Raw genomic sequence first — 25,817 nt, forward strand, 5'->3', positions numbered from 1 at the left:
GGTCCGAGGTGAGTTTGACATGTTGCAGTGGTTTTCATCACCATATTGCAACTTCTCTGTCTTACTGATAACTCACTGCAGAAAATCAGGCATGGCTTCATCCTTCCAGGAAGCGAGTTAGTCCTAAAGGAGCATCCTTAAGGTGGAGTTGTACCTGCAGAGCTTTTCAGCAACAGAGCTGACCTGTGCCCAACTGCTGAGCTGGAGCAGTTCACTCCCAGTCTGGATGTCCCAGTGCAGCCAAGGAGGCCGTGACCTGCCATGAGGTGGGATTTAGGGGTACAGAGGGTATAAACAGCCGGACCCTGGTACTCGTTACCAGAGCTACCATCGCAGAAGTTGTGATTGCAGCCACCCCTGCCATCTGTGCCGGGAGGAAGATGCAGCATCCCATGGACTCTCCCCACCCCAGCATGTGTATCTAGAGGAAAGCCAGGACAGAAATACAAAAACAGACCTTGATTTTTCCCGGAAAGTGTTGCAACCCTGAGTCCTGTCCCCTCACCGGAACCAAACACCTTTTTCAGCTTTGCAAACAGTGACAACACTGTGCTAATGCAGAAAGCAGAGCAGGGGTAGGTTCACCCCTGCCACATGGCTGCAGGGTCTGAATTTGGCCCTTGGAAGCTCTCTTCTATGGGAAGCTGAATTACTGAAAAATCTGTGCTGCCTTTTGTACCAGTTTGTACCAGATCAGTCCGATCTTTGCAGGCTAGATCAGCCAAAAGAAAGCCATGATGCCTTCTGTGGGATTCTGCTGAGTATTGCCTTGGGCCTACCAGATCAAAAGACATTCACTTTTAACTAATTGGTAACTGTGCAATGCCTGATTAAGGATTGGGGTGGTACCTCTCCAGTGGCAACGTTTGCATGTGAGTTCTCCATGGAGCAAGCAGGGTCTGTGCTGAGGAAGACCCATGGGATGCACTACACCAGAGGTTGGGCACCACATCCCTCTGGCCCCACCGTCTCTGCAGCAAAAGCCCTGGTGGGGCTCAGCACCAGCCCAGCTCAGGACAGCTGGAGGGAACACGGAGGAGAATCAGCCTCTGATTTGTTTTCAGTGCTGTTACGTTTACGAGAACAGACCTCTTCTTGCAATGTATTCACGTGAAGTTTTGTCAAGCAGCAGATAATGGAAATCATCCTGGTCCCCATTACTTTGGTGGCAGCTTACCTTGAATGCAGCATTCAGTTCTGGGCCACATCATTACCAGGCAAAAATAGAGAAGCCGGAGACAATTCAAAGAGCAGCTAAAATGATTTTGGAGTTGAAAAGACTGATTTATGAGGAAAGATGATGAACTAAATATATATAGCTTCACTGAGTAATGACTAGGGTTATGGTTACTATGTTCAGGCAGACAGAAAAGAATTGTTTTGTGTGTACGAAAATGTGATGCTAAGGGAAGCACGATAAAAAAGGCAGAAGCAGAAGTCTGAGCTCAGTAACAGGACAAAATCTCTGTGAAATAGTCTCCTAAAAGGCATGGAAAAAAACTCCCATCTTCTTATGGGCATTTAAGAGAAAACATGGGAAAATGTAGAAGGTGGTTATTTATCCAACTGCTTTCTAATCAATCTATAAGCCAGAAAAATAAACAAACAAACAAATAAATAAATAAAGGGATTTGTTTTCCCTGACTTCAGTATTCTTTAAAAATACCAACAACTATGGTGGAGGAGAAGCTTCACACTATGTAACTCCCAATGAGATCTGGATTTTGTAATCTTGGCAATTCTCAGAACCCAACAAATACTCCCTCACACTGGGGACAACATTTCCAACACAGTTGGTCTGTGGTTTTGGGGGTTTCTTTTGTTTATTGCACACCGCAGAACCCAGAGGACGTGGGCGAGGCGTCCCCGGGTGTGGGGCTCAGCCTGCTCCGGCTGCTGCTGGAGCTGCCCCCAGCCAGCAGCTCCTCGCCAGGCCCAGGACCCTTGCGTGGCAATAACTACGGAGAAACCCAAGTCCCATCCCATCCCTTCGCCCTCCAAGCCAAATTTCTCAGTAGGTTTGCAGAAATGCTTGCCCAGCCCCGGTAAGGGACTATTAAGTAGAAGAGAGTGATAACTGGAAGAATTGGACAAAATGGACAAAATCCCTTTTTCTGCTGTCCACAGGGAATCTCCAAAGCCCTGGAGAAAATGCATGGTGAGTGCTTTTGGGGCTTGAAGGGATTCCAACATCCCCAAATGGTTTAGTTTGAGAAAAACTACTCCTGTCTGGATGGCCCGAATTCATTATTTTCACTAATCTTGGAGGCTGTGGTCAAGGGCCACCATGCTTGGTGCTACACAAAGACCCTTGTTGATGTGGTGTCCAGCTGAGAATTTCATGGGGAAAATCTGCATCCTTAAAATTAGCTAACCAGCAGAATGGCTAAGGAAGTTGTTGGTTAATTTAGATCGCAACAATGCTGGCACTTCGCACAGCCATGCCTGTAGAAGAAGTAGCATGGAACATTAAGTGATATAAGTGAATGTGTCATTAAAGAGCTGAAGGGCTATTTTTTTCAAGATATGTCATTAAAAAAAAAAATCACCTAATTTAAACTCATCCTAAAGCTGTTAAAACAACTTTACACATTGCTGTTTACTTCTGAAGCATGTTGAGACCTTATCTTATTCCCTCCTACCACTGTTCAAGGCTAATCAGAATATATTAATGCATTTACAGTAAGAAAATCTCTTTTCCATTGCAATAAACCAGCAAATGAACTTAGAGATTTCTACATACTCTGGTTACCAAGGACCTGTTCCTTTTCTTGTCCAAAGGCTAAGAAAGGATGCCATGAAGGAGAAGTGAGATGCTGTATGACACAGGCACCTATTCGTGGAAGGGAATTACAAAAAAGCTTAATGGTTAAACAGTGGGAGTTGAAAGCAAGCCTAAAATGACTCAGGGTGTCCTGAATAAGGAGGCTTTCCAAAATCTGGCCATCAGCAGGCTGGTGAAGCATTTTCCCTCCCTAAAATCAGCTCTGTTTCCCAAAGGGGAGAAATATCTGCTCAGTAATAAAAACATGGGCTATCTGCTATCAGTGCACCGGCTCAGGGACATGAGAGATCCTGCATCAGCCATGCCCACCCTGTGCTAAAAAGCATCCTCCCACATACAGCAGGGTGCAGGTAAGGGGGAGATGTCTCGGGCTTTCCTGGGTCTGCCTCCCCCCGTGGGCTGCGGATCAGGGACAGTGCACTGGGCGGGTGCTGAATCCAAGTGTGCTGATGGAACATTTTGATAATGGGGCTGCACCGGGACTTTGCTTTGGGTTGTTTGCTCTCCCTGATTAGGCGGGGACAAGCAATCCAAGCTTGTTTCAATCCCTGTGCAAGAGGCCAGGGAGAAAATTTAGGGGACTGCAGGAGAGACTGTGGAAAGCTTTGGGAGATAAAAACAAACAGGAAACAGAGCAAGACGAGGGGACAGTGCAGTGTAAAGGGTATGAAGATTTGCTCGATGCCTGTGGACGAAGGACAAATATGCAAAAGTATTTTTCTCTCTCACTGCAGTTTGGAAAATTGCCTTTTTTTTTTTTTTCTTCCCTACACCACAGAGACTGATATTTCCCCTGCTTCAAAAAATAAAAATAAAAAAGAAAATCTTGGCTTGGCAAGGGTCAACAGATTTATGGCCAGCTTTAAATCAGTGCAACTTTACCTGGGAGGTTTAGTTTTGGATGTATTCAGAGCAGGGAATAAGCATATGAATTATTCTGGTATAGTGGTAGTAAATAGTCCAGCGGTCTCAGACCAATTTCTGCGGTGCCATATCTCATACGGGCTGATAAATCCAGCATGTGCAGCTGCTGAAAACCAGGCTCCAGGTCTGTACAGCCGGCAACTCGCTGACCATGTCCCAGCCCCACCCCAGTAATGTGTTTTTTGTGATGCCAAGATCTGGTGATGGCCTCAGCCTCCCATGTTTCATTTGCTGTTTCTCAACATTGGAAAAAAAAACATTACCATGTTAGATAGTGAGAAAAGCTCTCTCTGCAGCTGGAACAGCAACTCTTCCTCCCACTACTAGAAATTAAAAACAAAATTATAAAAATATTGTTGTGGATAATTTCAGCCCAGAAATACTGAGCAGCTCTTATGAATGATAATGTTTTCGCTAATGCTTCCTGGTAGAGCCACATCCTTATGCCTGCTGCTCAGAAGGGTGGTTTAACGTGTTTAGGAGGTTTGGAGAACTGTCTGAAAGCAGTCAGTCAGTCTGCACTGCGATATCCTGGCTCTGACTGTATTTTGTTTAAAAAGCAGAAGTAAATGTTGCCTGAGGAAATAAAAAGAATTGAGAGGAAAAATGTGGCTGTGGAAAGCCAGCTGTCAGTTATCCAAAATGTATTAAATCTTGGCAAACAAGTCTCCAATATCACCTCCAGCCCACTTTCTTCTTATTTTCTTTTCCTCCAGCCACACACAGTCTTTATTCCATCAGGGCACTAACAGAGAGTTGATGGCCCCCCAAACACTACCACCACGAGGTCCATTTGACCAGACCCAGCACCAAATGGAAGCCCATGAGGGGCACAGCATGCATGGGACGTATCAGTGCTGAAAATTCAGCGACCTGGATAGCACTGAGCACTGCGCCATGCTGCAGTGGAGTGAAAACAGCCTGTTCAGAAAACCAGCCCTGGAGACCTCCCTCTCACTTGTCTTGAATCATCCTTGACACGAGGGAGGTGTGAGACTGGCACCAGTGTACAGCCACTTGCTTTTGAATTTACAAGGTGGAAAGTCCTGGAAAATTGCCCTTCAAATCCAAACCTGACTTCCCTCGGATAGATAAAACAGCAGGATTATCTTGTCTGCACTATCTCATTCAGCTGAGACTTTATGTGCTGAATGCATTCCTGATGTGCTCTCCTCTGAGGGGCTGCTGGTTGCTGTACGGATGTACGTGGTGGTGGCTTTTTGCCAGAGCATTTCGGTCCCAGCAGCAGAGGTTGTCGGTTCAGCATTTGCTTGATATTGCTCTTTGCTCGGGAGAATTCCTCTCTTCTCTCCTTTCCCTCACAGCTATCGCTGTGCCTCTCCATGGTGCTCTTAGCACCATTTAAACCATGCCAGCACATCCTATTTTTACATGTCGAGAAATGGCAAACCTATAATGAAATATGGGCACGAAGGAGAGAGTACAATAGGTGGTGCAAAATGCTCGCCGTGCAGGTGAGTCTATAAAACAGCAATGTGTAAAACATCGCTGAGCCCTGCTATGTTTTGGCAGCCTATTTCCTTTTGGTTACAATTCAAGCACTAGTACAGTCTGTAGAGACTTGCACAGATTTGCCTTGGGGCTTGCTTGTCTGAAATATATACCTCTGCATCTCTATTGTTTCAGAGCAGTCAGGATCAGATGGGATTTTTTTAGGTGTCTGGTCTGGGAGAGAGCTCTTTGGGGCTGATGCCACTGTACTGCACAAGATATATAGGGTTATTTCTCAAAAAGCTGTCTCTAACAAGTGTTTGATATGGAGAAAGTTCTTTTGAGATGTGGGATTGATGACGGCAACGGCCAAAGGACCAGAGGCTCTCATTCCCAGCCAGGGAAAATGACCCTCCTCCGTGGATTGTTCTGCTGATGGGCATCATGCACAGCTCCCCCTGAAATTATTGCAAGTCAACCACCAGGGGCAAGGAGAAGCCATCTGGAATTCCTTGCAACCTGTGCTCTGACTGAGGATGCTCAGGTCGGCATTCGTGAGGGCACTGCCAGGACACTTCACCAGGCTGGCCTGGGACACCTGATAGAGTATTTCAGATAAGCTGGCACTCCTTAGCTGCTTTCTTAGTGTCACTGGACAGGAAAAGTGCAAAAGTTGGGATATAGAAATCCTTCTGGCTTTTGGGCTTGTTTTTAACCCTGGCCCTGTCCTATTTTTCCTGTCAGTACTGTAAAACACCGATCTCCCCACTCCTGTAAGTGATCACGAGTGGATTGTTGGGCCAGCTTTCAGTCTTTTGGCATGATTTCGCGTGAGGTGCCAGCTGGAGCGGCAGCACAATGCCTGCAGTGAAATGGGCCAAGCACGGCCAGATCTGGCCAATGTTGGTGGGATGCACGGAGGCACAATAGTCCCTCTGTGGAGAGCTCTGGGGCTCTGCCTTCCAATGAGAATGACAAAAGTTTTTTTTTTGTTTTTTTTTTTTTTTTTTTTTAATTTATCCACTCCATACTTGTTCTTTCCATGCCTGGCAGTAGAAACAGGCAGCAATGAAAGCGCCAGTAGTTTTCGATTGAAATGTCTGCAAAATATTCCCGGACTGGGCAGAGTGGCTGAAACCTGGGCACAAAGCACAGCTGATTTTTGTGCTTTTACGACTCTGATTTGCCCGTTCTGACGGCTGGACCTTGCGCTGGGCGAGGGCTGGTGCTCGCCTTCGCCTCTCCGCATCAGTGCTCAATAGCGTGTGAAGAGGGAAGGCTTTGTTTTAGTGGGAGCAGGTGTTTGATTACCTCGCCTTTCTCTTTTCGCATTCAACACATCCCCAGCTCACCTCTCCAGGAGGGATAAACTCGTGGTAGTGAAAGCAGCAAGGGAAATCACTTGAAAGGCGACATTAGAGGTAGGCTGCCGAACAGAGAGCTTGATGAAACAAAAGAGGAAAGAAATGAAAGAGAGCATTTAAAGTATTTTCCCTCCCTGAGGCAGCGCCGCCAGCCTCCCACGAGCCTGTCCCTGGGTGGCTGCCCCAGGCTGCACCCAGCAATGGGGAGAAATTCAGCCCTCTTCCCCATCCCTGGAAGTGTCCCCCCCCAGGGGTCCCTGCTTGAAGGCCCCACCACTGGTAGCTGCTCTCTCACCCCCAAACCAGGAGCTGTGGCTTCCCCTCACAGGACAGGATCCAAGGAGAGCAAAGGCATCCCCAGAGGGGACATCAGATCTGCTGCCGCCCGTGACAAGCCGCAGTCACGCAGCGGGGCTGTGCCGAGCAGCAGCAGCTGAGGACTTGGCACCTGAGCTGCCCTTGGCCCGAGCGCCTGGCTCCGTGTGCCAACACCTAAAGGGCTGGTGGGCCAGAAGCAGGCAGGACAGACACACAGACTGACGTTTTTGGATGCAAAAGAAGAACTGGTGGGGAGCCTGCCTGGTTTTAGCACACCCCAGGTGAGCATCCATCCCGTCAGCTTGGTCCCAAAGAAGCAGACAACTACCATCCAGGCTACGTCTTCCTTTCGAAGATAGAAGGTGGCCATGCCTCAGTGACTCCAAGCCCATCGCTCCGCTCTAGCCATCTGTCAGGCTCGCTGCCACGGTGCCTGGGTGTTTGCTCAGACACTGAAAGGGAATTACCCACCTTATATCATGGCAGATTGTCTTTTGCCTTCTCGCCACTCCATTCCCCTGGTGAATGTTTTGGATCTTTGCCTCTAGTGGCTCAAATGCAGGTGTTGGATGATTGCCATGGAGAGTCAGGGACAGAAAATAAAGAAATTTGTGGTGTCTTTGGATGAGGTTGGAAGGGATTTGTGTCAGCTCTCCCAGAATTTGCAGATACCAGCACAGCACTGGGATCAAAAGATGAGCAAAAATGATTTCTAAGCCACTATTGTTCCCTTCAAATAACATCCTCCTGCGTTGTGCCAGAGATTGGTCCAGAGTACAGACTCAAGGCCAAACTGGGAACATTTGCCTATTGGAAACATCTGCTGTTCTTCTCTGCTCCTCATGTGATTTGCCAAAATTTACTTCTCGTATGTTCCTGGCTCAGAACACTATGTTGTGAGGCTTAATTCGTGGTGTGTAATCTTGTGACACATTGCTGCCTGATGATGTAGGACATGGAGATGATGAAGGAGGATGACTGGAGTCTAAACACATCAGAAAGAGTGCAGTGCCCAGCTTGGAAGTCGGACAAAATATTTTCATAAGCATCAGCTAGCTTTGCTGTTATTAGTCTTAAGAGCCAGAGAGAATGAGAAAGTTGTGCAGCCAAAGATAAAAGGCCTTTCAATGGATGTGCCCATGAATTGAATGCCCTGCTGAAATTTCAAGGTTCCTTTGACCTCCTGATGTGATAGAAATGAGTGTCCTATGCTGGTGTGTAAGCTCCTCATGCCCTGTGTGGACATCTGAACGCCCTCAGCCAGCTTAGGTGCCCTGTAAAGAACACCATTCCCTTAAGAAGACACTGTTGCATGATGTGGTACATGTTCCCTGCCCTAGATAAACACTATGGCTCATTAGAGCCTCCAGCCCTTTGGTTGAAGCATTTCCTGGAGGACTTTGCTGGATCAGAGCAGGGAGTGGTGGGCAGTGGTCTCACTGCACCTCAGCTCTTTGGTTTCTCCAGGTCAGCCATCTCCGGAGTCAGAGTGGTTCAACCCATCCTGAACCTGGGATCTGAAATGCGTGGGTTCAATCTATTTTGCTCTGATAATGCCACGGTCTCTCCTTTAATAGGAGAGGGAGGGAACACAGATGAACAACCTCAGCAAGACACAGGGAAAATCAGGGAAGATGAATCCCCCCCATCCAACAGAAGCTGGGACTAGGTGCTGATGTGCAGCTCCTTCAGAGATATGAATGCTCCTAAAACTGATTTCTTACTTATTTTTGGGTTGTTTGAATCTAGAGGTCAAATACTAGACTTTAGCATTGCAGTCATGCCTTACATGAAAGATGAATATATGAATACTTTATAACAGGCTAATGAACAATTAATAGTTAATTCAAGAAATGGATAATCAAATGTTATGGATTGTTTTACAGTCGGACAGGTCAATATGCTGCCTGTGACCATGGCTGATTGCTACCAATAACACCTTGAGTGATGTGATTAATACCAGCTTTAACACAAGACTTTTGTGTCTGGGCAACTTCTATTAACCCTCTCCCCACTCTTCTAGAAATAGAAACTTCCTCCAATGCATGCCCAGAGTTAATGGGTTATGATAGGAACATAAGGCTGTGGGTTGTTGAGTAGCTCATTTGTAGCTCAAAAACTTGATTATGGATGAGCAGAAAGAAGTAGAGACAGATGAAGGCAGACTGCAAACAACGACAACATCTGCTAACTGAACAGGCAAATCTCTGAGTGCCAGAATCGCGCATCCAGAAGTCAACGAGTGGTGGGACTTTTAATCTGCTGAGGGGTTTTAGGAGGATCCTAGAGATTCCTTCAAGGTTTAGCTGTAAGCTCAAGTGTCTATCTGACTCTCTTAAAATTAGAGTTTGCAGAGCAGGTCAGCTAACTAGCAGAGCAGGTCAGCTAACTAGCCCAGATGAATCTGTGCAAGAGAAATTGCACTTTCATGATCTCAGCTCTGCTACCATACAATCAATTCTGCCCTTAAGTAGTAGAAAAGCTCACTGGAAGTTGCCAGCTCTGATTACAGCGTGAACCATCTAACCTTGGTTTACAGCAACTGCAGTCGCGTTCCCCGTGGCTTGAGATTTACTTGGCCTGAGGCTGTGCTGGGCGAAGGGGGAAAAAAATCCCCCCAGCACCCCTGGGGAGCTGCAGACCACTCACACATGCCATCAGCAAGATGGAAAGGCAGCTGAAGGAACAGCTCAACATGGGCTCGTGTCCTGAAATGCAACCACACAGCCGCTGCTCGTTTGTCCTTGGAGCTGCAAGGATTGCTTGAGTGACGGCCGAGGCATTTCACACACCAGTAAGCACATTCTCCCCAGGTATTTCTGATCGCTGTTCATTTTGTTTGCTGACAAGTTTGTGGCAATATGCTCGCTCCAGCTAAAAATTGCACACTGGCTAAGAGATGAACAGGCTTAATTTTCCTCACTTTTACACTGGTTTTGCAATCACTGTAACTTCAATGACCCTTTACTTTTATACCAGAAATAGTACTGAGGAAATTGGATTTAACGGAGTAAAGAGCTGTTCAGTGTAGGTATTGCAGGAAGGCAAAGACAAACCAGAGACTTTTTTCCACTCTTCCTGATTCTGGCACGGGCTAAAGGCCAAATCTGCCACTGGTACAAAACAAAGCAAACCTCGGACTGCTTTAAATGTCCTTGGTTTGTAAAAGTTGCTAAGGAGCCTTATGGTGCTATGTTTTCTGCGTCTCTGTGTGCAACCCCTCCAAAATGCAAGCAGAGCTGCCGCCCTGGTGCTGTATGCAATGGTTATGATCCCCAGCTGGCTGGTTTCAAGTCTCTGTGCCAGGCCAGCTACAAAGAAACTCTGGTCCAGTGGTCACTGATGGGAAGATTCACTGTTCTGAGGTCTCTGAATCAATTTTTTCTGTCTCCTCTCATTTCTTCTCCTACCTGCTGAGCATTAGATGCTTGATCAGCCTGGTAGAGCGTGCAAATATTAACGTTTTCCTCCAGAAGTGCTAACAGCCATATGAACTTCTTGCCAACAGGTGCAGAGAGCAGGAGATGCCACTGGTGCACCCAGAGACTGTCCCAGGGAGCCAGCTCTTAGGGGACATGGCCAGGTGAGGCAGCAGGAGCAGCTTCCCATCCCTCTGCATTTCTCCTCTGGACAGACAGCCCAGAGGGACAGCGAGGAGGAGGAGCAGAAGATGGGGAGCTGGCTGCGATCCTGCAGGCATTTCAAACCATTTCCAGCTTGCAGTAGAAAATGTTTCTCAGCAGATGAATACCCCCAGGGTACGCACAGACAAAACATCCTTCTCTCAGTACGTGTGTAGATCCCAACGCCAGTATCCAAGTCATTATTGCTTTCTTATTTTATTTTTTTTACCCTCACTAATTTTATAGCAAACTTATCCTTGCTTATTTGCGGACATTTGGGGTTTATGCCCTTCTCTCACATGAACGTAACTAGAAATGGGATAGGAAAGGAAATCTTTTCACGAGTGGATTGTCCACATCTCTGCCACGTCCAGAGTCCATGGGAAGCTTCTGGCTGCCTTGTTACCTGCTCCCCCATTCCCAGGCCCTCTTCCCGGCTGGCTGAAGGTTATCTAATGGGGGAAGGTAAAAAAAATAAACCCTGCTGGCATGCTAATGCCTGCTGAGTGGGATGTGCAGCCTAGAGAGCGCAAGGAGTCCGCAGCACTTGTCCTGGGCAACGGAAGGAATGAATCAATTAATCTCCAAAAGTGGGGACTTCAGAGTTGATGAATAGCACTCAGTGAATATTAAACTCCCTTTTCCGTGGGATGGATGTTCTCCAGCCAGGCAAATTTTGTCCCTGCATACTTTACAAGAACAAGCTGCAGTGCTCTGTGGCTGTGACTAAGGACTGGAAGGGAGAGCACCTGCCTGGGGCAAGTTCCTGTAGCACTTCCAGAAACAACTATCCCTGTTCCAAAAGAAGCTCCAGCACAATTTAAGATTTAAATCTGTTACTCTGAAGGATCCAAAAATGGTTGAATTTAGCAGGGATTTCACTATGCTTTTTAACTATCATAACAAAGGAAATAAAATTAACCTGCTGGATCCACACATCCGGCTCCACTCACGTGGCGCAGGCTCTTGTATTTCCCAGGAGATCGTTTTAAAGCCTCCTCCTTTTTTCCCATGACAGGTGATGATATTAGTATTTATCAGTTAATAAGCTAGCCTGGGAATTCTTGTACAATTTCTGAATGGGGAGAAACACGTGGTTTGTTTTACGGCCCAGCTGACACTGTTGCCTCTCGGTTGAAAAGGATGGCTTCTTCTCCACAGCAGGACGAGCCACGAGACTGCAGGGTCTGAAGGGCTGCAAGAGCCCTCATGCGGTAATGCAGGGTCCCAAAGACACCGTGGGATCTGATGCTTATTTCTAAGAACTGGCACAGATGGAAGCAGAAAACACCAAGCTCCCAGGACCCAGACAAGAAATGAAAGCAGAACAAAGGGAAGGAGCACAGGGCTCTTAAGAGAACGACTGCCCCATGGCAGAACCGACCAGTGCTACCAAAAATACTCAACAGAAATTTCTTTAGTCCCTTCCTAAAAATGTGCCTGTGCAATCAGTGCCAGCACTTAGTTCCCAAGCATCCAAAGAGCTTTTGCTGGTTTCTAACCTCAGAGCTCACTGCATGGTCTCACCCCCAAAAGTGGCAGGCTTCAGCAGATTAGAGCCTAGGACTCAGCCTTTCAAGTATAAAATTGAACAAAACCTTAACTATCAGCGTATTATGCACTCCGTGCAGCAGGCCTGAAGTGGCTGTGGAAAGGATGGAGCATTCACAGTTTTCACAGAAAGAACTTAGAGTAGATAAAGATGAGTATTAACTTCTAAAATAAGGGCTGCATTTCATATAATAACTTTCATTATCTGGTGCTGCTGGCCTGAGCTGTGTTAGCCATGTGGATTTGTGGATGTTTAATCTGAATTGTTCTGCTTGTTATCACCCTGCAGTTACCACAGGGCTCCTCTTCCACCAGCTGTGCAGCAGGAAAGGCTCATCCCTGCTGCTATTTCCCTCCCAAGGCTCTCAGAAGCCTTTGGGACACCAGAAGGCCAGATCCAAAGGCAGATGAAGTCAAAGGGAAGGTTTCCAGCAAAGTGAAGGGGCTTTGGATGAGAAAAGCCCCTGGAGAAGACTCCAGCTTTCACAACTTCACTTCCTTTCCTCTCAGCAGCAGCTGCCTGTGTGGCTGGCGTTTGCATAGCTGGAGAACACCAGGACAGGGCCTGCTTTTTGGTATCCAGAAACTGTCCTTTTTGGGTTACTTTAGCTTCGGTATATTTTCTGCATTGAAGATAGAGTGCAAAAATACACTGTCTGAAAGCAACTTTTCTTGGTTTGCCTGGTTTTTGCTTCTCTTGGAAGAGAGGAACTGCTTTGGCCTTTGGGGCAGGGTACGGACACTTTCTCAAAATGCTGCTAATTATACCTCAGAACTCTTGCTTAAGTTTCATTGCTTATTCTGGGCAAATGCTGCTGCTTTGTTGCAATCACATCAGGCAGGGCATTGCTGGGGCTTTGGTTAACTTCACTGGAAGGACAGGGGACAAAGATCTACTACATTCATTGCGTTTCCTCCCTGCTGTACTCCCCGCCAGCTCACCACACACCACTGCCCATATCTCTCGGCACACTTTGGGATTTCTGGGTGTTGTAAAGCAAGGAATTGTGCCATGACATTTTTCCAGAGGCTAAATTTTTAGCACATACTCAAATGAGAGATTCTTCTGATATGTTAGCAGCAGCATAAGAAGAGAAATAGAGCAGTTTAGCAAGCACACTATGTACTGCCTTGCTTTTGTTTCTCTCCTGAAAAGCAATAACATAATAGTACAACAGCTAGCTGATGAAGTTTTAAGTCTTTTTTTTGCAACAGATCTTCACTGAGTTTTTCAAATTTCTTTCCAAGTAAGTAGCCTTGTTGTTATTCCATCCAAGTACCAAAGGTTGTTTCACTACCATGTGGAAATTTGGGAATCATCAATATTTAACCTGTGTTCTGTTAGTACACATTTGTTTTCACTAATCCCTGCTTCTTTCTGTGATGTAGGTTTGACCTGTTTGAATTTTGCAACTTTCTGTAAACTGAAAGCACTGTCATAACTCAACCAAGCACTACTTGTAAGGATCTTATACAGAAAAAAAATCACTATAAATATATTAAAGCATTACAGAAAGTTTACAGGAAAGACTGCAATCAAATAAAAGTGGGGTTTGATCTCTCTTCCAGAGGAAATAATTTGGATTTTCTTGTGCCCACATCCTTGCTTTATTTCCACTTAAGATACCATCACTTTTTCTTTAAATGTGATCTCCTTGAAACAACTGTGCATTTTCACAAGTGCTGTCTTTCTATCATCAGCTGAGCATTACAGCCTAATCTTAATCCCTATTACCTCTGTTGTTTCAAGAAAAGGAATTAATGGAGCTGATGTTGTTTTGATTTCTAGATTCTTATTGGATATATAAGAGCCCATTTGTTCTGCCTGCTTATTCTATCTTTACACTGCTTGAAACCCTCAAAAAATATTAATGCCCTTGTCAAACCTGCAAACTCAGGAGTTTAGGGTCAGAAGGAACTCACAGGTTTTACAGGTGAGTTTCCTGCTGCTGCAATAATCTCATACAGATCTTCCCATGAACCATATTGAGGGCATTCCTATTCCCTCATCTGTAAAATGCAGATTATATAAAATTTGCTTAATCACAATCTGCAGAGCCACACAGTTAACTGAGACACATAGATACTTCACCAGAAACCAAGTTTTCCTCGCACATGTTTGGGAATGGAGGACTAGTTTGGGCACATACCTGATACAAAACAGAGACAGAATAAAATTCTAATTGAGAATTCTTTTATTTAAAGGAAAATTGTTTCAATTTCATTGCAAAAGCCTGCATGGTTCAGCTTTGCCTCGTTCATCCTGCTGCCTCCCTTCCCAGCTTTAATGCAGAGGAGTATCTGAGAAGCATATGCTTTTTATTAGCAGAAGAGACAGGCTAAATTGGGGCATGATTCATGCTTCTAATTTATGCCTTCTCTTCCTTTATTGTCAATGGCTAATGAGAGGTAATTGCAAAAGCCCACAGAAGGAGGCACTTCTGCAAAAACAGAAGAATTGGAGAAGGTGCAAGTGAGGTTGTTTTTGCAGTTCAGAGGCTTTTCATCCCATTGTTGATCTGTTCATGGCTTGCCAAAGTTGCTGCTCTCAGAGCTTAATGTAATTTCCAAAAGTCAGAAATTGCTTAGGTGAATCAATACATGCAGCAGCACTCTGGCTCTTGCTGCAGGACAGAGTTGGCATCATCAAGTTAAAGTCCAGCCCTTCTTGGATTCATGGGAGAACATGCAGAATTGGGGACCCCAAAAGAGCTTAGAAATTGCCAGCCATTTCCCAGCTTTATGATCCAGATCTCATTTCATCCCAGTTTTCCTGATTTAATAATGTTCATCACTAAAAGACTTTAGTTGAGAATGGACTGGATTCAGTATGAGTCAGAGGCAGCCTAGGATCACTTGCCAGGAGTCATTAAAGGGGAGTGATGACCAGGAACACTTTTCACCCTTTGTCATTCATTTTACCTACAGTTTCCCCAGCAGGAGCCAGTGCCCCTGTGCAGTGGTCACCCCATGCAGACCTTTTCCAGCTTCAGGCAGTTCATGGGAGTGCTGGCCCATAAACTGCGTTCACCAACTGCCACTGACAGCATCATTGGTTAAACCTTGGCTGTGAAAAGACAGAATAAGCGCTCAGGACAGGCTCATATTCCCCAGATCTCACTGCAGTATAGCCTTGCATTCAGCTATGCAAAATAACCAAATTCAAGGATGCCACCATGTGTCCTGGTTGTTTAAGTGACAAAACATCACTGCAGGGGGAAAAAAGTTACATGACCAGTGACAGTCAGCATACAGTTTTGGACAGTTCACGCAGCAACACTGCGATACCTCTGCCCACAAAAACTGGCAGCTCCATGTTGTGCTATAGCTGCACGAAGGGCTGATGTCTCCCTTCAATAAAACTTCTTGGAAGGCCAACATTTGCTTCTATCATGAAGAAACATGCTAGATGTAAGCCAGGCTTCAGGCTGATAAACCATGGATAGCTAGCAGAGAGCTAAGTTGAGCACAGAACCACTAACGTGTTTAAAAATTACTCCTCCTACAATTAGATTGTTTAAAATGATGTTCCTTAGTTGTAGAGTATCAAAGGTAATATTTCAGCACTGTCACGTACACCTCAGGAGACCCTCCTTACACTCTTCTGCCACTATGTTAACATACCTAGACACCATGGCCAGTTGCACTGATGGATTTGGTCTAATTATCTCCTTGTACTTCTTCGTCTCTCTGGCTCCATCTATCGTCTCTCATCTCCTGTCTCAGACTAACGTTTCCAGCTCTGGGACACGGGCTGCCCACCAGGTCTCCCTGATGCGTCACCATAGGAGCTTTATGCACTGGAGAGAGGTGAATAATAAATAAATGGAAGGTAAAATACAACTCTCATCCAGTATAATCCAACATTGCAAGATAGGTTTCCCAGGGAATGGCAGTATATTTGTTTTCCAGATCATTAGCTGATGCAAAGGAAAAGGAGAGCATTTATTAGCCTCCCTCAGAACCACCTTTAACAAGAATGAATATTCACTGCTATAAATAAGACTGTTTCAATTAAGTCTGCACATAAAAGATGCTCCATAGTGTCACAGAAGGCCACGCTATTCAAAAGGAAGTGCCTAGATGAAAGTATGTAAGCCCATACCTGAGAAAAAACACAACTGCCTTATTTCCAGTGCTTCACAGTCACTGAATATTGTGTTTGCATCTTATCTGAACATCAGGTTGCAAGTTGAGATGCAGAAGAAACCTTGGGCTTTCTTTTTTCTACCTGTTAATGGAAATCTGGCACCATAATTGCTTTCTTGTTCAAATTCAGATCTACTGCACCAGCAATATGTTTTGTGCTTGCCTGAGTATCACTACAAAGAGCAGTCACAGTACCTGACTGCAGCCTCCAGGAACATTACCCCCTGATGTGACATAGGGGCCCATCCATCATGTCCTGCTGCACAGATTTGTGCCAGCATAACCCTCTTTTGACAAAAAAAATTTCCAATACCGCCTTCAAAAATCATTATGAATCAACTCCACCAGCCTACAAGTTCACACCACTTCTGTGCCTGGGAAAGCTCAGACAGTCCCAGGCCTTCTGGCTACCAAGAACTGGGAGAACACATTGGCAAATTCCCACAATTTGCCATGATATCTTTGCCCTGTGCCTCAGGAGTCTGCTTTTGGCTGTTTCCAGAGGCAGTCAGCTGTCTGACCCAGTCCAGCTATCGTCATGTTCTGTAAATGACATCATTTACTGAAAATGAAGAGGAAAATAAAGAGAAATCAATGCTTCTGAAGTCAAGCATTGGCCACAGGAAAACTAAAGAATTTCATAAATGGGAATAAATTGTTGAACAACCTCTCCAAGCCAAACTTTTCTTTACCTCTTCATTTACAGAGCTGTGTTGTGCAACCGCTGTCCTTCAGTGGATATTCGCCCCTTGAAGGATAGGCCCCCCTCTCCTTCATGGAAGTAAATTCATCTTTTGTAGTAATACTCATCCTATTAAGAACTCTAGAAGAGCTTATTAAATACCACTGAAAAACATGATGCCAGTAATTACAGGGAATCAATGAAGATATTTTCTGCAGTCAATAATCTAAATTACCAACAAAAATGTGGCCAGTATAAGCAGTTCATCTATACTTCTCAGGGATAAAAATCAGAGTCTGCATCTAACATGGTATCAGTGGCAACAGCAAATGGTTCCAGGAAGGATTTACCCTGTTGCAAGACTGCCACAATGCAGAAAAATGGTAATCTACTCTGAAATTACACATTACATTCAGTTCACTCAATTCAAACAATTTCAGGAAAAGCTGCATCAAAACTGGAAGCCATGACAGCTATGTCACCCCAAGTAGCAAATACAATGAGGCTTTGAGATGAACACCTACTATTAAATCAAAGAGTAATCTATGGGCAGTCACAGCTCAGACATCCTGATTAGCATTAATTAAAATTCTGGTGATCAGGTGGCTACAGAACAGACAAAACTTTAAAAGAACTTAAGGAAGAGAAAGGCTGAAGAGAGGGTAATAATTAGGAATAATATCTCGTGTTAAATTTAATTCCTTTAGCCTTGAAATTACCATGACAGATTTCAAATTTAGTGGCAGTTTTCCAGTCACTAAAATGAGCTTAATTATATAGTTTAAGACTTTGGGAGAACTGATTCAGATAAAGCTACATGGGGCCCATATCAACTGTGTGGTATGCTTGAATGGACTCATATAAAGGAGGAATAGATATCAACTTGTACGAGGAGCTTAAGACATCATACCTGATTTTTTTTTAATTTATTTTTAAGACTGAAAAAGTTTGGATAACTTTTAAACTTTTTTTTAATTAATAATCACTCTCACTCAATTTGCCTTTCTACTTCTTGATTTCAGCTGGGACTAAATGCAAGACAGAGATAAAGCAGCCAAAACTCTGAATAGTGCTGATGCTAACAGAACTCCTTAATCATTGCAATTGGCCTATCTGTAGAGCCCAGGCAAGACACCTAGAAAGATGATCAAAGTTCAAACCTCCAAGCTATTTCTGAGTTACGGGACACCTTGTAAAAATCACTGTATTTTATTAACTACTGTTAGTTTAGAAGAAAATACAAGGCACTTAAGAAAATGTCAGATCCCAGCGTTCTATCAAATGGAAGAAATCTTTATTCTAATATGCACTTTGTGACAAAGCAGTTTTGGTTTTCACGGCCAGGGAACATCCTGAGTGATGGATGATCAGCAATATGATTAATAGACTGAAATACAGGTGCAGAATGGTCTCTTCTTACAGAATTAAGCTCAAGAAGATAGATGTTAAAATCCACCTTCATGGGATTCTGCCATATCTGTGTAATACATTTATATGATCTCATAGTCAGGCTAACTGAACACTTTACAGTTTTAAAGGCATTTATTCTCCCAAGAGCCCCATGAATTGGGAAAATACAGTTGTCCCATTATATAGATATGGAGCCACTGCACAGAGGTGCAACATCACACATGGCAAAGCAGGGAATTGAGCACAGCTTTCCTAAATCCCAGGTTGTCACCCTAACTACTGTTGCTACATACTCTTTACATCAAAATGAATGGTTAAGCCAGAGGCCCTGCACTGCCTCTCCTTCTGTCTACATTAATCTCTGAGCACCTTCGCAAACCCGTGAGAGTGCTACATCAAGAGGACAGAGCAGGTCAGTGAGGGAAGTGCCCCGTTTATTACAGTTTCTTGCTCATGACTGATCCTCTGCCTTAGGACCCACTGACAAAGAGTACGCTGTTCCCGGAGATAATCTTTCAACTGAAAGGAATGGGATACAATGCCTTACAAGAGTACAAATGAGCTCTCAGAAGTGATAAAAGCAGGCACAGCCTGGACTCTGTGAACAGAAAGTGTTCATATTTCAGAAGATACGTTAAAAAGTTCAAATTCAAAGAAAAAACAAGAACAGTCCCGTGCAATTCTCCTAGAACAAGAAGAAACCCCAAAAATGATTGTTCCAATCCTGTAGAAGATTGGGGAGCATGGGAATATCTCAGGATCTCGCCCATCCCTGAGGGGGAGCCAATTTTACACCATTCCTGAAGTTGAGGACATTTTTTCTGCCCATTCCGGAATGCTTCTCTCGTGTGCTATTCCAACAGGATCCAAACCAAGGGACATGGGCTGCATTTCTAAGCTGAATTACTGCTCTCCATCCTGTGCAGCTTTACAGAAGTTTCTATGCATTTCCTTTTCACTTTAGATTCCTACAAGACCCTCAGATATAGAATATAGCTTAGCTCTGAGTTGTTTTAAAACTTGTTTAAAAAATTAACCTCATTGTGCTTCGAACCTAATGTGAATCCACCATCTGGAGCTCAGCACAACCACACCCAACCATTTTTAGGGAATAGATCAAGCATGGAAGCATTGCCAAACATGCTGCTACACACAGCTTTTTCTTTATTCCTAGACAATACAAACACTTCACAACACATACCACAATACATCCTCTACTCACACTAGCTCTGCCAGGACAGATTCATTTCATCATGCACGGAAATTGAAGAATTATTCCAGTTACATGCTCCTAATTGCAACCCCTTTCACTCCTAGGTTCTCTCTCTTGTGACCTTTGCTAATAAGTAACATTTGAATTTGAGGTTATAAAGCCCTTGGAGAAAATTAATATGGCCCAGCTTTCTTATTTCATAATGCTGAATCTCCGTGTCTTCATTAATTTCGGTGCAACTTTTGCCTTGTGAAACTGGAGAGGAAGGGAGCGAAATGACGAGACATTTTGGAGATGTAACGATTGAAGAAAGATGCAGTAGAAATGATGGATTTCTGCATTTTCTTTTTTCTGACTTCAGTCAGAACAAGGCTGCAAGGTTTAAAGCATTTACAATGGGGATCAGACCACTGATGAGCGCGACATCTGCCCTCCCCAGCTCTGATAACCACCAGTGGACCTTTGTCTCCACTGACTGAGGGACCAGGGGACACGAGAGCCTGGAAGGAGGGCAGAGACCCCAGATAGGGGGCACAGGACAATGGGGAGCCCCATACACACTGCAATCAGTGAGGCTTTTAGAGAATAACAGTGCCTATTGCTGGCTACGTGTACCAGATGGACTGCTTCTGAACATCCCTGCTGAAGTAACTGTCCAGGTAATGCCATCTTAATGAGGGGCATAGAATTTGTGAATGTACTGCAGGAAATCCCACATTATATGGGACAGCTGGTATCTCAGTGTGTGAGAGACTGAGCCAACATGCTGCTTTCCCACCTGGAAGCATGTCCCATTGTCTTCTGTAACTCTTGTAGCAAATTTCCCCATAACACAAGTCTCTTCTAGTCCCTAAAAAGAGGAAAGTCAGTCTATGATATATATATTTAAACAAAACTGCTGAACTTTATGCTCGGTTTTTACTGCAGATATTTACCTCCTTGTAACCTATATTTTCTCTCATTGTTAAACTAAAAAGGCTTCATTTTTCTGCTTCAGTGCCTACACTTTAAGAAACCACAGTGGTCACTTTCTCCTGTATTTTTCTAGTAATAAGCCTGTGGTCAGAAATCAGCATATCCTAACACAGGATGTCACAGGAGCAGGATGACAGCAACCTGATCCCAGCCTTTCCATTACTACAGGGGTAAAGAGACCTTTCCCCAGTTCTCTATGCCAGTGGCAATATTAGTCATTAGGAAATAAAAGTAAAGGGTGAACTAAGTTTTAATGAACATGCAGAGTCTGGATCCCTGCAAAAATGAAATAATGTACTCTGGGCACATGATTAATTACGGGCATACCGGATGACTTCTCACCCTCTTATATTAAAGAGAAGCTAAAGCACCTTACTTCAGAAAAAGAGTAATAAGCGTATTTACATAGCTTCATTAAATATAGATATTGGTTCCTTTACACAGCCATAGCACAGAAATCTGATCTTTTTTCCAGCATGTATACACGCACACAGGTGGTAACAGCAATAATACAGCAATTAGTGATACAAGCTCCTGAGAAGTACCAAACTCTCCAGCTTTCTTGCATAAACATGTAGGTCTGTACAGTTGAGCTTGTTGGAAGGTTTATGTAAAATTCACCTCAGTAGCCCCTGAAATTAGTTTCCAATTTTGCTGTGAATGAACAAGAACAGCATACCCTGCCTTGCCACCAGCCTAGCCCCACACTGCAGCCAGCAGGGCTTGGAGCAGCTGCCCAAATGCCAAACAATCAAAGCTGAGCAGCAGCTTCTAATTGTTATCACTTGCATTCGTGCCTCTGACTCATTCCTGATCTTTTATTTTTAAACAGTGTAGCTCATCTCTAGCAGAGTAGTGAAAGGACTTAGAGCAAAAGGCAAGAAGTACTTTTGGCCACCTTTGAAGGCTTTGTGGCTGAGCATGTTGACAGAGACCAGGGGCTAAACAGCCATCTGTAAGCAGGTCAGGAGAAGAAGAAAAGCATGAAACAGAAATACAGGCTGCCTTTGATGAGACAGGTCTTAGGTCCCTGCTTTGTGCCACACTCAAGCACAGTTATTCAAGACTGGTGGAGTGATCCTGCATCCTCCTTACAGGAAAGTGCTTAGAAGCATAACGAGCATGATTTTAACATTGACGTATTTATACTAGAGAGTACAAGCATGATAACTTTTCCAGCATGAGCTTGAAAGTTTTTGTTTTTTTTTTTTTTTTAAGAAGTGTTGAAACATTATGCCTCCTCACTGCTACATATTCTGGATGTGCAGCAGGTTGTGGACAAGCTGCTTTAGAGTGCTATTAAATTAATATTTCCAATCTATTTGCTTTCCCCCCTCGCTGGTACAGAAAGCTCCATCAAAGTCATGAATCCAATAGCTCCAGCTTCAGAGAGCAAGCTAAATCCTGACACATCACCAAGTAAAATCCAAACCTTTGAGGACTGAAAACAAGAGCCTCATCCCACCAGGAAGAATGATTTGGTTTCCTAGGTGCCTAGAGCAAGGAAGAGCCCAAAAGTTTCAATCCTCCCCTGCCCAGCACCCATCCCCTGCCCCAGTACAGTACAACTGCTGCTGCAGGAGGAAAAGAAGGAGGCCAGCAAAGCCCTGAGAGATGAGAGCAACAGCTGCCATCCTTATGGCAGGGTCTAGCAGAGGTGTCTTTGCCCAGAGCAGAAAGCTGCCAGTTTGGCCATAGCACCCGCTGCATGGACGTGACAAGCCTGGAAACACAGAAGCAAAGTGTTGAAAGGTGTAAGAGCAGCATTGCATAGCGTGACCCACCTTGAGCCTCATGTCTCACCACCCCACATCACCTCTGCAGGCAAATGGCCTGCTCACCTGCCTTTCCTTCCCTTTTAAAGCCTTCAGCTCAAGCAGGCTGGGCTTTGCTGTAACAGCTCTCACCTGGCAGCATTCACCTGAACTGCCTTTGAACTTTGGCAGCACTAACCCCCGAAATCCCAGGCTTTGCCTGCTTAGCAGGGCTGCCCAAGGATGCTCTTGGGTAGGATGGGGAAGCCTGGCTGGCAGGTAGAGTGCTGCTAGTGTCCCAGTCCCTTTCCTGCCTTTTCTACCTTTGCTATATGAACAGTAGAGAAAATGCCTGAAGAAGGAGAAGTGCTTGGGGTGGATGACTGCTGCAGGGTGTCTCGCTGTGTGGAAAGGGGAAATTTAACTTCATCTGCTCCATTACTGAGCCAGGCATTTAAGTGTCGGGGAGCTTATGGGGTCTGTCTTGCCTGGATGTGTTTTATCCTTTAAAAATGTAGAAATAAAATTAAAAAAAAAATTATAAACTGTACAAATTGATTGTGTCAGCCGAAGTATACAGTTCTAATCTATGTTCTTATCTGAGCTCTAATTTTATGCCTGCTGGTATTCAGTTATACAGAACTTCAGCAAACATTTATATCTCTCTTAATTATCCCTTTTCCCTATTAATTTCTCTTACGTTCGATAAATGATCCTTATGCCTGTTGGTTTAAGACTTCCTTGCAAAGTTGTTTTTCCCTGCTTTTCCACGAGCCAGATATTTTAATTTCTTGCACTATGCCTCATTTGCTAGTAACAATGATGTATTTTCCCTTTCCCCATGTATTTATTTTTACTGAGAGATGCAGCCGTTCATCACATTCAAATGAAGAATTATTACTTAGCTATTATTATTATTGCTAGTGATGGTATGTAAACAACTATAATGATGTGTGGGCTTGTGTAGGAGCAAAGACCACAATAAAGATGTTGCCTTAGGGGGAATGAATGAGGCAAACGTGCAAGGATTTAACCAGTGCACCCTCTCCTTGCTGGTATTTCTCCTTTAGCAGCTCATGTCAGCTCTTTGGCCTCTTCCCTTTGGTTTTGTTCTTGATTGGATTGGATTGGATTGGATTGGATTGGATTGGATTGGATTGGATTGGATTGGAAGCCACTGGTCACTGCGGAGCCCTCCCCAAAATGCAGGCAGAAATAGCTGCTCCGAGAAGGACACATGCCAAGACACCCATGAACCTGAATGATATGGTAAAAGGAGTTTTCCCTAAGATTCTATTGAATATGATGAGGGAGGGATGATTTAGATGTGTGTGGGAAAGAGAAAACGAGGAATAGTAGATATATTACAGAGATGACGCCCAAGCAGAGTTGCCAGACAGCCTGGAAAGAAGCTTTCAGAGACCACTGCTGGGGCAGTTTGGTTGCTATGCGTAGGAATAGACCCTTCTTACTTTGGTTTCTTCCTCTGGGAAATGTGCCTTTTTCATATACATTCTTAATAAATGCATTCTTAATAAATGCAGAGTTATGCCAAAGGTATGAGGCTCTGCTGTTCTCTTTCCTCCCAACTGCTAGCAACGCGCAATAACTCATGTATTTGCTCAGCTGTTCAAAGGCAGTTACGCTGCTACCACGTGCCAACGATCTCATCTAGAGTAAGTATGCAGGTGATAAGGAGAAACAAGCCACATGCAATTTTTTAGAGTCTTCATTTGTGTTCACAGGCAAATTAAAAAGAACAGAAAATAGGGAGAGAGCATGAAGAGAGAGCCAGAACTGAATGGAAAAAAAAAAAAAAAAAGTTCTTTGACAAACCCATAAAGAAAATTCAGGCTAATAAAGAAAGTTCAGTCTCTTTATTCTGTGCTGTCAGCAATTTACTGCCCTAAAATGAAGGCAGTTGGCTTTAGGAGGATCAGCCTTGAAGACAGTAAAATTTCAGTACTGCATATTAGCCTGGCTCCCCTTCTCACAGTCAGAGCGTGAGCAGAAGAGGCATCAGCCCAGTCCCCCCTCGTCCCACCCGTTCTGGCTGCTGCAGGCTTGACACCAGGAGACCAGCCCGACCTGGTGAGGCTCTCCAGGGATGTCTGTAAATATGGCACAAGAAAGAATATTTTGCTGCAATAACTGTTCCTTGGAAATGTGCAGCCTTGGTCATAAGTTTCCCAAGACCACTGCAAAAGGCTTCTCTTGACCTTGGCTCGTAACATCTGGCTCCAGGACAGACCCATCTGTGGCTCCCCAGAGCTGCTTTTCCAGCTGGAGACCCAGTCTGGAGCCTCATTGCATTTTTCTGTATATTCCTTAATGCTAAACCCTTCCTAGCTTTGTCTAAGTTTCCTTTCTCAGTTTTCCTTTCTAAAAGCTTTTGGTTTGCTTTTATTATTTTTTTTCTTTTTAATGCCAGTAATTTTCAACAATAAACATTTTGAGCAAACCAACAGGAGGAAAATCCACTTAGGATCTCCAAAGAGCTTACCAAGGAGTTTTTACAAAGAGCTGACAAGAGTGGAGAAATATCTTAAAACATATTTTATGAATTCAGCAACCTGCTTTGAAATAAATATTTTAGCCTTTCTCCTCCAAAAAGAGGGGTGAGAGTGAAAGAAAGATGGGGAAATGAAAAGATCATCTGTGTCAGGAGTATGGTAAATATCACTAACCAACCACTCAAGATTTAATGTACACCAGAGCCCAGAAAGTTTTCATATTTATTACAGCTATTTTGTATTCTTTGCTGTATTTTGGAAGAGCTTCCCTAGATTAAAACACCATTCATATCTTCTGTCACTTTTGTTCCCATTTGTCTCTAACCAGCAAGAATTAAGCATATAAAATAAGGTATGCTTTGCACAACTCCTTTATGCCACCAAGGATTTGGCTTCTAGTGGCTTTCAGAGGATGGGGAGCGAAAGCCATAGCCCCTGCTGGTCCCAGGCAGCTGAAAACCGGTGTGGTCCTTATGAATGCCAGTATTTCAGAAATTTGGGTCTCTGTGATGCTGTACCCAGAGGCACGTGTGGGCTCACCCTTTGCGGAGGGCACAGTGAGGATAAAACATGAATTTCAGCATGGACAATCTGACCCTGCAGAACCTGGCAGAGATGAGCTGGGGGACACAGATTGGTTCTTCTCTGATAACCATACCCCCAAATTTATCCAGGTCTGGGTTTGGGTGCACATGTCACTTAGTATTCCACTTAGTATTGCAGGGCTGGTTCATGTTTTTTTTAACTCTCCATCCTTTCCTCCCAGAAAGACCTTTCTCAGCTTGTTTGTTTGCTTGTTCCCTTCCGTGAGATCCTTCAACAAAATCACAATCTGTCAAAAACAAGGCGTCTGCATTTCTGAGCCCTCACTGCTTTTCCAGGTAATTTATGAAAATGGAAGAGCCTGTTTCAAGCGTAATCCAATTTGCTCTCTCTCAGCATCATAAGCACATTTGGAGCCAGATAAGACAATTATCACATGGATCTTTAATACCTGCAATTTATAGCTAAAAGGTTTATTCTGATAACTTTGTTTTCAAGTGCCATGTGCTAAAACATGGCGATGGGGGCTCTGCGGCAGTGAGACAGCAAAACACTCCCTGC

At 44.3% G+C, this 25,817-nt stretch overlaps 1 long non-coding RNA gene across 1 annotated transcript; it reads right to left on the reverse strand.

The window, feature by feature from the left end:
* Positions 1-6,788: 6,788 nt before the first annotated feature.
* LOC121076184 lies at positions 6,789-22,277 on the reverse strand. The gene is made up of 3 exons (XR_005823383.1): positions 22,231-22,277; positions 13,941-15,084; positions 6,789-13,165 (listed from the first exon to the last, which is right to left on the reverse strand). It is a non-coding gene; the product is annotated as an uncharacterized LOC121076184 (long non-coding RNA).
* Between the last annotated feature and the right edge of the window lie 3,540 nt (positions 22,278-25,817).

The sequence above is a fragment of the Cygnus olor genome, chromosome 11 (genome assembly GCF_009769625.2).
Source record: "Cygnus olor isolate bCygOlo1 chromosome 11, bCygOlo1.pri.v2, whole genome shotgun sequence".
Taxonomy (NCBI): Eukaryota; Metazoa; Chordata; class Aves; order Anseriformes; family Anatidae; genus Cygnus; species Cygnus olor.